This window comes from Peromyscus californicus, unplaced genomic scaffold (genome assembly GCF_007827085.1).
Source record: "Peromyscus californicus insignis strain IS unplaced genomic scaffold, ASM782708v3 Scaffold_4__1_contigs__length_199733344, whole genome shotgun sequence".
In the NCBI taxonomy this organism is placed as follows: domain Eukaryota; kingdom Metazoa; phylum Chordata; class Mammalia; order Rodentia; family Cricetidae; genus Peromyscus; species Peromyscus californicus.
The window spans coordinates 143130231-143142181 of NW_026294562.1; the positions used below are offsets into that span (position 1 = coordinate 143130231).

General features: G+C 37.4%; 1 long non-coding RNA gene across 6 annotated transcripts in view; it reads left to right on the plus strand.

The window, feature by feature from the left end:
- The window catches only part of LOC128125548 (uncharacterized), a 48781-nt gene extending 39512 nt beyond the window's left edge, over window positions 1-9269 (plus strand). For 5 of the 6 annotated variants that reach the window (XR_008223186.1, XR_008223185.1, XR_008223187.1 and 2 more), the window contains 2 exons: window positions 2337-2582; window positions 8968-9269. This is a non-coding gene — a long non-coding RNA (uncharacterized LOC128125548). Of the gene's footprint in view, window positions 1-2336; window positions 2583-7802; window positions 7884-8967 lie in introns of all 6 variants that reach the window. The other variant, XR_008223188.1, reaches the window with a different exon arrangement.
- The last annotated feature ends 2682 nt before the right edge of the window (window positions 9270-11951 follow it).

An 11951-nucleotide genomic window follows, 5' to 3' on the forward strand; every position in this document is an offset into this window, starting at 1 on the left:
GCATGAAATAATAATAGTCAGAGCAGAAATCTACAAAATAGAAGCAAATAAAACAGTACAAGGAATCAAAAAATCTAAGAGCTTGTCATTTGAGAAGACAAACAAAATTGACAGACTCTTGGCCTAACCAAAAGAAAGAAAGAGAGTACCCAAATTAAAAGAATCAGAAATGGACAGGGAAATATTACAATAGACACCAAAGTAATTCAGAATATATAAGGGGTTTGCTTATTTATTTATTATTTATTTATTTATTTATTTATTTATTTATTGTTTTTACATCCCAATCAAAATTTCTCCTCCCTCCTTACTTCCAAGTTCCTTCCCCCACCACACACACACCATCCATTCCTCCCCCACTGTTTCTCTTCAGATACAGGCTGGCCTCCCGTGAATATCAGCCAGCCATGCTATATCAAGTTGCAGTGAGACGAGGCACCTCTTTTTCTATTAATGCTGAGGCAATATAACAGGAGGAGTGGGTCCCAAAAACTGGTAACAGAGTCAGGGACAGACAGCCCCTGCCCCCGCTGTTAGGAGACTCACATGAAGACCAAGTTACACAACTGTATCATATATACAGAGGGCCTAGGTCAGTCTCATGTAGGATCCCTGGCTGTTGGTTCAGTCTCTGAGAGTCCCTAAAAGGGAATATTTTAAAAACCTGTACTCCATTATGCTGGGGAAACTTAAAAAAAAAAAAGAAAAAAGATGGTTTTCTAGATTCATCTAAATCACCAAAATTAAAACAAGAGGTCAGCTACTAAACAGACCAATGATAAATACAAATCATATGATTGAAATAGTTATAAAAAAGATTTTCAGCTAAAAAGTCTTCCAGTTAAAAGTTTCCAGGACAAGATGATTGACAGCAGAAATCTATCAAACATTCAATGAAGATTATTGTAGTCAGAATGTTTCTCTGGTCCCGCCAGACCCCCACAGTTCCATGGCCCACTTATAAAATAATCCCTCAGAAGCTTATATTAAGTATAACTGCTTGGCCATTAGCTCAGGCTTATTACTGACTAGCTCTTACAGTTAAATTAACCCATAATTCTTATTTATGTTTAGCCATGTGGCTTGGTACCTTTTCTCAGTTCTGCTTTGTCATCTTGCTTCCTCTGTGTCTGGCTGGTGACTCCTGACTAGACAGAATTAACACACATCTTCTAATTATAATTTTGAACACTATGAAGTAAATTCTTCCTTTAAAAGACACAGACTAGTAGGTTGGATTAAACATAAGGTCCATTCTACCTTACCCTCAATAAAAAAGGCAACCATAAAAGAATAAACAAGTGTATTCCAAGCAGTGAGACTTTTAAAAAGCAAGAAGTAGTGACTAATGTCCAACAAAATGTACATTGAATCAAAAGTAGTCAGAAGAGATGAAGAGGATCACTTCATAATGATCCATGGAACCATTCATCAAGAGGAAATTATAGTTCTAAAAATATATGCACCAAACATTGGTGCACCTATGTTCATAAAACAAACACTACTGGATGTAAAAGCATGTACGAACCCAAATATAAGGATAGTGGGTGGTTTCGTTACCCCACTTTCACCAACAGACATTCAACAAGATTAAACAAAAATTTCTGAGTTAAATGACACCATAGACCAAGTGGAACTAACGTATCGACAGAATATTCCATGTAAGCAATAAAGAGTATCCATTCTTTTCAGAAGTTCATAGAACTTTCTCTTAAAAGGGGCAATAGAATAAGGCATGAAGCAAGTCTGAGCAAATATAGGAAATTTAGAATACTTTCATGTAGACTATTGACAACAGTAGAATAAAGCTAGCATCAGCAGCAGGAAAAATTGCACAGCATGCAGAAACTGAAAAACACATTGAATGATGAATGGGCTATTGAAGATATTAAGAGGGAAATTTTAAAATTCTTAGATTGAATCAAAACGAAAGCACAACACTCCAAAACCCATGGGATACAGTAATAATAGCAGTAAGTGGGAAGTTTATAATTATAAATGCCTACAACAAAAGTCAGAAAGATCTTAAATAATAACCTAATCATGCAACAAGAACAAGACCAACCAAATTCAGTAGCAGCAAATAAATATTCAAGATCAGGATAGAAATTAATGAAATAAAAATCAACAAACCATAGAATCAATAAAAACAGAACTGGTTCTTTCAAAAGATTTACAAGATTGACAAACATTTAGGCAAAGCAAACAAAAGAAAAAGAAATAAGACCCATTTAACAAAATTGAAGATGAAATAGAAGATATTACAACAGATAGCCATGAATTTCAAAAAATTATTAGGATAAATCTTAAAAACATATCCCTAACTGTCATCATAGAGCCTTCATCCAGTAACCGATGGAAGTAGATACAGAAAGCCACAGCCAAGCACCAGGCGAAGCTCCAGGAGTCCAGTCGAAGAGATAGAAGAGGGATTACATGAGCAAGGGGAGTCAAGATCATGATGGGGAAATCTACAGAGACATCTGAACCAAGCTCAAAGGAACTCATGAACTTTAGACTGACAGCTGTGGAACCTGCTTGGAGCCAAACTAGATCTCTGCATACAGGAGACAGTTGTGCAGGTGGGTCTGTTTGAGGGGCCCCGGAAGTGTGATCAGGATCTATCCCTGGTGCATGAGCTGGGTTTTTGGATCCCATTACATATGGTCGGACACCTTGCTCCCCTTGATGCAGCAGGAGGGGCTTGGTCCTGCCTCAACCGAATGTACCAGGCTTAGCTGTCCTCCCATGGGAGAACTTACTCTTTTGGAGGAAGGGATGAGGGTTGGCGTGGGGATAAGGGGGGAGCGAGAGGAGGAATGAGAGGGGGATCTGTGGTTGGTATGTAAAATGAATATAAAAAAATTTAAAAAGCGTATCCTACAAAGTTGGAAATCTTAAAGGAATGGTTTCATGACTGGTCCAGCCTGAGACCTATTCCACAAGAAAGAGACCACCCCTGGGATTGCCTGGAGCACCAGGAACCAAAGGCTAGTTGGCCCAGAGACCTAGGATAGAACCAAACATGACTAGAGGGAAAAATGTCAATGTTATGATGCCATAAAATATTCTACTACATTCATAGATTGGTACCTAGCCCAATAGTCATCAGAGAGGCTTCATCCAGCAACTGGTGGAAACAGATGCAGACCCACAGTCAAACATTAGGTCGAGTTCAGGGAATCCTGCTGATGAGAGGGAGGACGGACTGTCGGAGCCCGAGGTGTCAAGGACACCACAAGAAAACCCACAGAATCAACTAACCTGGGTCTCTAGGAACTCACAGAATGAACCTACAACAAGGGAGCCTGCATGGGACTGACCTAGGCCCTCTGAATACATGTGAAAGTGTGTAGCTTGATCTTCTTGTAGGACTCCTAACAGTGGTAGTAAGGACTATCTCAGACTCCTTAACTGGCTTTTGGGACCCTACTCCTCATACTGGGTTGCCTTGCCCAGCCGTAATACAAGGCAAAACACTTAGTCTTACTACAACATGATATGTCATGTTTTGTTGATATCTATGAGAGGTCTGCCCTTTTCTGAATAGAAACAGGAGGAGTGGATGGAGTGGGGCGGGGCAGAGGAAGGTGGGGGAAGGGACTGAGATGAGAGGAGGGAGGGAAAACTACGATTGGGGTGTGAAATAAATAAATAAAATTCTAACAACAAGAAAAAGAAATGGTTTAATTTCTAGGCTTATATAACCTATCAAAGTTAAACCAAGATGATTTCAATAATGTAAACAGATCATTTACAAGCAATGACACAGTAGTGGTACTAAAAAAAAAATCTGACTAAAAAGAATAAATGTCCAGATGGATTCACTGCTGAAATCAACTAGACCTTTAAAAGAAGTACAAATACCAGTAAATATCAGTATTTATCAAACTATTTCATGACATAAAAAAGGAATTCTGCCAAGCTTCTTTTGTGAAGCCAGAAATACTTTAAGAAACCTTGATACCAAAGCCAGTTAGATACACACACACACACACACACACACACACACACACACACACACACACACACACACACTGCAAATTTTCTCAGTAAATTATTGACAAAGAGAATTCAAGAACATTTCAAAAATATAATTTGCTACAATCAAGTCAGCTTCACTCCAGACAGGCATAGATGCCTCAGCATTTCACAAGTCAATGTATGTAATACAATACATAAATAGACTCATGTATATAAATCACGTTTATTACAATAGATGCGGAAAAAGCTTTTGACAAAAAATCCAGCATCTGTTCATAATAAAATCTTCAAGAAACCAGTATAGAAGAAATTTATCTCTAGATAATAAAGGTTATATATGGCAAACCAATGCTGATGCCTTACTAAATGAGAAAAACAAAAATTCACAGATTTCTACAAATCAGAAATGAGACAACGATGTTCACTTTTTCCATCCTCTTCAATATAGTTCTCAAATTCTTAAGGTAAATATGTAAAATAAAAGCATACACATAAGAAAGGATGAAGTAAAAATATTTTTATTGTAGATTATGTGGTTCCGTACATATGAGACGTGGCAGACTCCATCAGAAAATTCTGAGAACTGATAAATATTTGCAGTAAAATGTCAGGATACCAAATTAACCCAAAAATCAGTAGCAAGAGATTTTCTAAAGCCATCTCCTTTCAAAGCTGTCCTTTCTGCTTGAAGTTTGGCTACACCTTTGGGTAAGCCCCAAGGAAAGGTCTCTTCACAGACTCAGAACCTCTGATCTCAGGTTGGAAGCCTAAATCCAGCACCATGTGAAACCCACTAACTCAGAGAGCTCTGAGAATACTGCCTTTCAACTGAGTACAGCTGCATTTCATTCTATATGTACTCTTCCATCTCTTATTTTAAATGATTTTATTTCTACTCTTGCATAGATGTCATATAATATGTTGACTTTTATTTGTATATTGCTTTGTTAGTTTATAGGACTGTTTTTTATGTTTCTTCACAGTTTAAGGCATTCTTTACTATCTTAAGCCACATCTCATATACTCCTATTATTCCTGTATTTTCTTTATCTCACTCTTATTCCACAACCTTTCTTCTTAATTATAACCTTCTATAGCTTTAACTATCTCTTAATCTGTAGACCCTAATAGTATTCTAGCTTTTCCATCCTAGCTATTTTACCCACTTGAATATTTTTGTCTTCTAAGTTGATCTAATGCTTAATCCATATATATATATATATATATATATATATATATATATATATATATATATATATATATATATATATATATGCAGGCCCACTAGCATAACAGATATTTTTTCAACTGAAACTTTAAGATCCAGAAAGGCTTTGAATGATGTATTTCAAGTTCTGACAGAAGACAGCTGCCAACCCAGAATATGATATCCACCAAAGCTATCTGTTATAACTGAAATAAAAATAAAAACTTCCCATGATAATAATAGGCTAATGGGATTTCTGATCACTAAGACTGCTCTACAGGAGATGATAGAAAGAATCTTTAAACTGAGAGGGGAAAAAGTCAGCACTACAAAATCAACAAAATGGCAGGAATCAATGTACAACTTTCAATGATATCTTTAAATATTAATAGTGTCAATTCCCTAATCACAAGATGTATAGTGATAGATTAGATTTTAAATATATTTCAAACAAATGGTAAGGAACAAGCAGGTGCTTCTGAGTGTGTTTGTTTTTAAACAGAATTAATTCACTGTATTTTTCTTGTATGAAAACTCTTATGTGGTAGCCACAGCTGCAGCCTGGATCCTCTGAATGAAGACTCTTGTATGGGTTTTCACAAGATGGTCAGTGAATTCCTGATAAGGAGATTTGGTGAACACAGTCTCTTTCCAGATGCCAGGGGTCAAGTAGCTGTAGGTCTTGGAGATACCATCAAAGGTGGTCTGTCAAAGTTGACCAGGGTAGTAGTGTGCATCCCCTGGCTGATATGTAACAGTCATCAAAACTGGCCATGAACAGCAGCTTCGTTGAGAAAGGAGCAGAGAAGATACCAGTGTATCTGCAGGCAGAGATGAGACACACCAACACAGAGCCACAGTGGTCTATCACCTAGCATGTGGCAGTGTAGGGCTTTCCAATCTTGTTCCCCCAAGTTGTCTTTCTACACAGGGAAGATGGAAAGTTTGGTCAAGATGATGGCCCCCAGGAATGGCAGTGGCTATCTCCTTGGATATGTAACATCAAGACGATCATGACCACTGTAGGAGTCAATACTGACAAAATTTGCCTTGAACCTGATCCACTGGCCAGCCAGAGTCTGCTTCTGCACTGGCATTATTTTTACAGCCTTGTATTATAGGGATGCTCCCATGAAAAAGTCAATAATCTCAGATTCTTTAATGGGCAAGGAGAACAGGCAGATAGATCTCCGGGGACTTAATCTTGATGTCCTTGACCAGGCCACCCAACTTGGTGACCAGGATCTACTCCTTGTCTTCAGCTCTACCTCCATAAGTTGTGCAGCACCAATGGTACACATTTTCCTTAAGAAACTCAGCCTTCTAAACATGGCCCCTGTCCTCTGGGCTCTTCCAGTGCTGCACTGGCCAGATCATCTGTCATTTGGTGGTTTCCCAAAGAAGTGTTTTTAAAACTACTTTGAGATTACATCTCGCTTATGTCAGATGGCTACTATGAAGAAAACAAATGAAGTCAAATACTGGAGAGGATATGGAGAAAGAGAAGTGTTTATCCTCTCTTGGTGTGGATATAAATTGATGCATGTACTATGGAAGTCAGTGTGGAGGTGTCTCAAAGGGCTAAAAATAAAAACTCCATATGATCCACTTAGAGGTACACTTGAACATCTGTGTTAATTGCTATACTATACACAGTAGCCAGGAAATGGAATCAACCTAGAAGTTCATAAACTGAAGAATGGATAAGTAAAAGTATATATATATATATATATATATATATATATATATATATATATATATATATAACAGAATTTTGTTCAGTTGCAAAGAAAGCTGAAATTATGAAATGTAGTCAGATGTTTCTCAGGTTCCATTAAGCCCCCACAGCCCCATGGCCTGCTTATAAAATAATCACTCAGAAACTTATATTAAGTATAACTCCTTGGCCATTAGCTCAGGCTTATTATTGACTAGCTCTTACACTTAAACTAACCCATAATTCTTATCTATGTTTAGCCATGTGGCTTGGTACTTTTCCTCAGTTCTGCCTTGTCATCTTGCTTCCTCTGTGTCTGGCTGGTGACTCCTGACTTAGCCCTTCCTCTTCCCAGAATTCTCCTCATCTGCTTACCCTGTCTACACTTCTTGCCTGGCTACTGGCCAATCAGCATTTTATTTATCAACCAATCAGAGCAACACATATTCACAGCATACAGAACAACATTCCACAGCACTTCCCCTTTTCTATCTAATAAAAAAGGAAGGTTTTAACTTTAACATAGTAAAAGTACATATACTAGAACAGTTATCAAGCAAGAATTACAGTTACAACATCTAGTCTATTTGTATTTGTCAAAATTAAAGAAAATATTCTATCTATTCTATATTTGTGAGTCTAAAGTTTCATATATAATTTATCACAACCAAGGAAAATTATAACTATCTAGTCTTCAACTACATCAAAGACCCCAGAAGAATATAATATTACCTAAGTAAACAGGAAATGCATTGTAAGCCACTTCCAAATGTCTAGAATGACAGAGATAGCTGGCTGCCTGGACAATCACCCAAGTTCCTCTGTAATGTTGGGGCATCCTTCTTCAGCCTATAGGCTTTGAGTTTCTCAGTTTCTTCTCTCTATGTCCTGTAGAATATCTGACAGTTTCTTCTGTGAAGCAGGAACCTGAAAGACCATCTCACCTTGCAAAGTTCAGTGGTCACCTTTCTATGGGTAATGCATGTCTAGTTTATATAACATTTTGTCAAGCTACTGACCAATCACCATTTTATCTATCAACCAATCAGAGAAACACACATTCACAGCATATAGAATGATATCCTACAGCAATGAAATTTGTAGGAAACTGGATGGAAGTAGAAACTATAGTAAGTGATGAAGCCCTGGCCCAGAGAGACGAATGTTACATGTCCCTTTTTATATGGAGATTGTAGCCTTGAACTTTTAGAAGTGTGTGTTTAATTTGGAGATCTGCAGAGCTTGGGAAGATAGAAAGGCCCATGAGAGGGAGTAGTGGGACACATATGAAAGTAGAAGTGATTCTTCTCTACTTTCTGGGGTTAACAGTTTAGGTAGGTTTAGGACTGGGGACAGGAGAGAGGAAGGAATACAGTGTGTTAGGCAAAATAAGAATGGATAAATAAGCCTTACAGAAACTCAGTGTTTCTGTAAGTTAACTTAAATGTATAATTTTTGAAGGAATATGGTAACATTTATTTAGAAATTTTGACCACGTCAAAACAATATTGCAGTATAAATAAAAGAACATACACCTCTATTCTGAAACTCACTAGTCTTCTTCTAGCCAAATAAACAAGGCAAAGGACTATATTTTTGTAAAAATAAATTATTAAAGACAAATGGATGAAGAAATAGAGAAAACACAGACATGTTTATAGTAACTGTGTTCACAGTTGCCAAAATCCAGAAACAACCCAGTGATCATGAGCAATAGTAAGAATAAATGCATTGTAATATATCCAAATAATACAATAATTTAGAACAAATAAAATATAATCAGAGGGGCTGCAGAGATGGCTCAGTAGTTGAGGATATTTGCTGTTCTTAAAGATGACAAGAATGTTTTCTAGAACTTGCCTCAACTGGTGTGGTGCTTTGAATGAAAATGGTTCTTATATATAGGCTCATAGGGAGTGGCGCTATTAGGAAGTGTGGCCTTTTTGGAATGGGTGTGGCCTTATTGGAGGAAGCACACTGTGAGTGGGCTTTGAGGTTTCAGAAGCTCAGCCCAGGTCCAGTGGCTCACTCCGTTTTTTTTTTTTTTTTGTTCCTTCAGATCCAGATGTAGATCTCTCAGCTACCTCTCCAGCACCATGTCTGCCTGCATGCGCCACGCTTCCCACTATGAAGACATTGGACTAAACCTCTGAACTGTAATCCAGCCCCAGTTAAATGGTTTCCTTTGGGTTTTTTGTTTGTTTGTTTGTTTGTTTGTTTTGTTTTTGTTTTGTTTTTTGTTTTTTCGAGATAGGGTTTCTCTGTGTAGTTTTGGTGCCTGTCCTGGATCGCATTCTCTAGACCAGGCTGGCCTTGAACTCTGCCTCCCTACTTCTGGGATTAAAGGTGTGCACCATCACAGCCCTGCATGGTTCCTTTGTAAGAGTTGCCATGGTCCTGGTGTCTCTTCACAGCAAGAGACTCCCTTAGACAAATAGTTTATAACAGTTGCAAAGGATCATTCAACCTCTTGGCTTGTGTGGGTACTTGCACACACATGACATACACTCACATAGACAAATAGCTATACACTAAATGATAATATAATATAATATAATATAATAAATCTAAAAAGTAAACTGGCTGAGGGTATGACTCAGTGATAGAGTACTTACCTAGGATGTGAAAAGCTCTAAGGTCCATTTCCAGGAAAACAAAAACAGTTGCAAAGAAGAAAATCAATGATGCCTGCAATCACATAAATGGATTTCTCAGACATAATGATGATATGAAAGTCAAAATGATACAACTAAGTTTGGTTGAAATTCAAGGACAAACATATTCACCCTAGTTTATAAATTCTGATTAGTAGAAATAAACTCAGTGGGAGAATACAACTTTTCTGCTTTAAAAACTCTGCCTATCTGTAGTCCTTATACAGAAATAAATTATCTAGCTGTCCTACTTCTGAGTATATACTAAGGAATGTATTTTTCATATAAGAGTGTGACTTCATCACCCATGCATGTTGTGGTGTATTTACAACAGTCCAGTTATGGAAAGAGCCTGGGTTTCTATCAACAGGTGAATGTATTGAAATAAATAAAACAGGAAACTTTTCTTTGCAACAGATGGAGATTATTACAGAAAAAAAAAAAAAACAACCAATAAGAAGGCAGAGTTGTAGAGCCCAGTGCCAAAGGATACATCTTTAATAAAACTCCTTCACCCAAGTCTTAGGAATCATTGCAGAAGAAGGGCCCAAAATATAAGGGCCCTTATTATATGAACCAAAGGAACAGAGAGTTTGCTGTGAGATGGACCTCCTAGGAACCTCAGAAGCAACATCCAGAAAGCCTCACCAATATGACGGCTCAAACAAGAGCTAAACAAGGACAATAACAGTAACATGCTAATGTGGAGTGGGAAAAGCCAAGGAGGTCTCAACCCTGCACAAAGAATTCATAGCAACTAAAGAATGCTGGGAGCAGAAGAAATAGTCTTCCCTAAGAAAAGTACAGCAATTGATTATCCAGTACTAAATAGTCAGCCCTGAAAAACAAACAAACTGATAAGGTCATATGGATTATGTTTGTATACACATGTATGCATGTAACAACAATTAATGAAAAAGAGGCCATGAATGTGAAAGAAAAAAAAGGGGAATATATGTGAGGGTTTGGATAGAGGAAAGGGAAGCAAGAAATGAAGTAATTATAGTATAATCTCAAAAAATAAAAGAAATCTAAAATGTCAAAAAGAAGAAATTTTTAGCTAAAAAGATGGGATATATATGCACACACACAGTGGAACTTTTTTCAACCATAAACTAGAACAACATATCATTTACAGAAGGATGAATACTAAAACTTAAATGAACAATGCCAGACCAAAAGGCAAACAGGCCATGTTTTCTCTCATTTGCAGAGCAGAAGTTGAGGAAGGGGGTGGAAAAAGAAGGAAGATGTCAAAATTAAAGTATAAATTCTTGAAAACAAAAACAGGATGAACAGGAAGTGAGTATGAGGGACAAGTAAGAGCAACAGAGTGGGTAAACATGACCCAACTACATAATATCCATCTACAAAATGTCATAATGAAATGCATTATTCAGCATAATATATCTGCATAGAGATGAAGAAGAGGGAAAGAGGATGATGAGGAGGAAACGTGTGATTGATCTTCAAGGATTAATTTTACACTTATGATGTGTGGACTACAGGGTAATTATATGGTAACTATTATTTTCAAAAAAATTTAACGTATCTAACCATGATGTCAACTTTGCTTAAAAGTGATCTCACTTCTCTTCACTCTATCAAAATTAAATATGTCCCTTTTTCAATTGTAATTTATATTTTTTACCTCTTTAAGTCATTACAAATTCATACTATGATAGCTAACGTAGCTAAGAGTAGTGCACTGGCAATTTTAAGAGGTTATCAGCGTGTTAATAAAGATAATTAAAATGCAATTTATGTTGTGGACATTGAAAAATACTTTTTATTTTTCAGGGATATTAAATACATTTTCTAGCATGTAAGTGTGTGAATTTAGCAGGCTAAACAAATAAACTGTTAGAAGGCAAGTATCTGTAATTCACCAAGTTTTAGCTGACTTTTATTTATTTGCAGTGTATTTCTATATAGATTTGGCAATGCAAATATAATTTTTATGACTATAAAAAGTGTCAGGGACCAAACATGAACCATGGAAAAGTACTAACTAGGCCAGAGAACAAGCAACAGGCCCTAAACCAGATGCCCCCGAAGATAAAGAACAGGTCAGGTAGGTCAGGTAGCATAGCAACAGAACAATGGGCCATGACCTTACCACCTGGCACAACACCTTGCAGCCTCATGACTTGCATGTCTCCCTTCACCTGCACATATGGCACGTTGTGCACCCCTTCCCTCCTTCCTGCCCCTCCCCCTCCCATGCTATATAAGCCTTGCTGAGGAGAATAAAATTTGCAGCTTGATCAGAACCCTGTCTTGCTGTCTTCCTTTCGTGTCTCCCCGTCCCTTTAATTCTGTCCCGCAGGTGGGTCGCCCCCGTTGACACCCCACTGGCCAGGGCAAAAAAGTAATGAGATTGAAACTC